Source organism: Octopus bimaculoides, chromosome 12 (genome assembly GCF_001194135.2).
Source record: "Octopus bimaculoides isolate UCB-OBI-ISO-001 chromosome 12, ASM119413v2, whole genome shotgun sequence".
Classification (NCBI taxonomy): domain Eukaryota; kingdom Metazoa; phylum Mollusca; class Cephalopoda; order Octopoda; family Octopodidae; genus Octopus; species Octopus bimaculoides.
The window spans coordinates 59,139,897-59,141,338 of NC_068992.1; positions in this window are offsets into that span (position 1 = coordinate 59,139,897).

Sequence of the window (1,442 nt, forward strand, 5' to 3'; positions counted from 1 at the left end):
ATACATACATACATACATACATATAAATATAATGTCTAATACATGTATATCACGCAGCGGAATTAGAAAATTGCTTTTAATGCACGCTTAGTTTGAGATATTCAGAATCGTTGATTTCGTGGTGGGCTGTGATGGAATGTTTCCACAGTGCATGGAGATAAATACATAGTTGTTGACATGGTAACGCCAAGCGCAACATCCCCCCCCCCCATTGAAACCAATGAAGTAACCATAAGCTAAGCAATAAATGCAGTTAGCTAAGTTCATTCTTTGATATTCCATTTTGCTATTTACTCTGAGGTTGTTCTGTAGATTTTCGGATCAGTGCTGCCCTGACACCTTGGGACCCCTCCCAATACTACAACCTTAAGATAGCCACTATCCGTAGAAATGTTTCATGAATGTACACACCTGGATAATACACACACACACACACACACACACATATACGTTTATATGAAAGCGTGGCGTGTGGCTCAATGGATAGAGCGTCGGTCTTACAATCGTGAGGTTGCGATTTCGATTCCCGGACCGGACCGGGCTGTGTGTTGCGCTTTTGAGCAAGATATTTTATTGCACTTGCCCTAGTTCACTCAGCTGTAGAGATGTGTTGCGACGTCACTTGTGTGTACGGGCCTTTACCTTTCCTTTAAACAAAATCAGTGCCATGGAGACTGGTATGCATGGGCGACTGCTGGTCTTCCACGAACAGCCTCTCCCGGAATGTAGCTTGAAGAGGAACATTCTAGGTGCAGCTACATGGTCATTCGTGGCCGAAAAGGACTTTACTCTTATCTTTATATATATATATATATATATATATATATATGTATGTATGTATATACTAGAGTGTTACTCGTTATATGATGGGTGCTTTTAGAAGTATTCTTTTGCCACCATGGGGTAGTATCAAGAAATATGGCAAACATACAGTACTTATAATTTGACTTTCTTCAGATTCTTTGTTTCTTACACAAAATGACGAAATTAATACTAATTTTCAAAGGAAAAATATTTATCTTTAAATAAAATTTAATGGACAAAGTTTCTAAATTTTATATTTAGAAAAAGCATTACCATTTTTCACGATTTGATCAATATAGTCGCAATCTATTCTATCCAACGAAAGCCAACCTCTGCAAAATTTTATTAAAAAATAATTTTGTTTTTTTTTCCAGTAAGTTAGGAGACTGATCACTTTCTTATGTTAACTCTGTTTGTGTATTTTTCTTACCGTCTCTCTTACTCTCTTTATACTATGTCAAGCATAAGTGGGGAAATAATCAACGAGGCACGCATTTATTTCGGCTATTATTATTATTATTATTATTATTATATACATATAGACACACACACACACACACACACACACACACACACACACACACACACACACACACACACACATATATATATATCTATCTATCTATATATATATATAT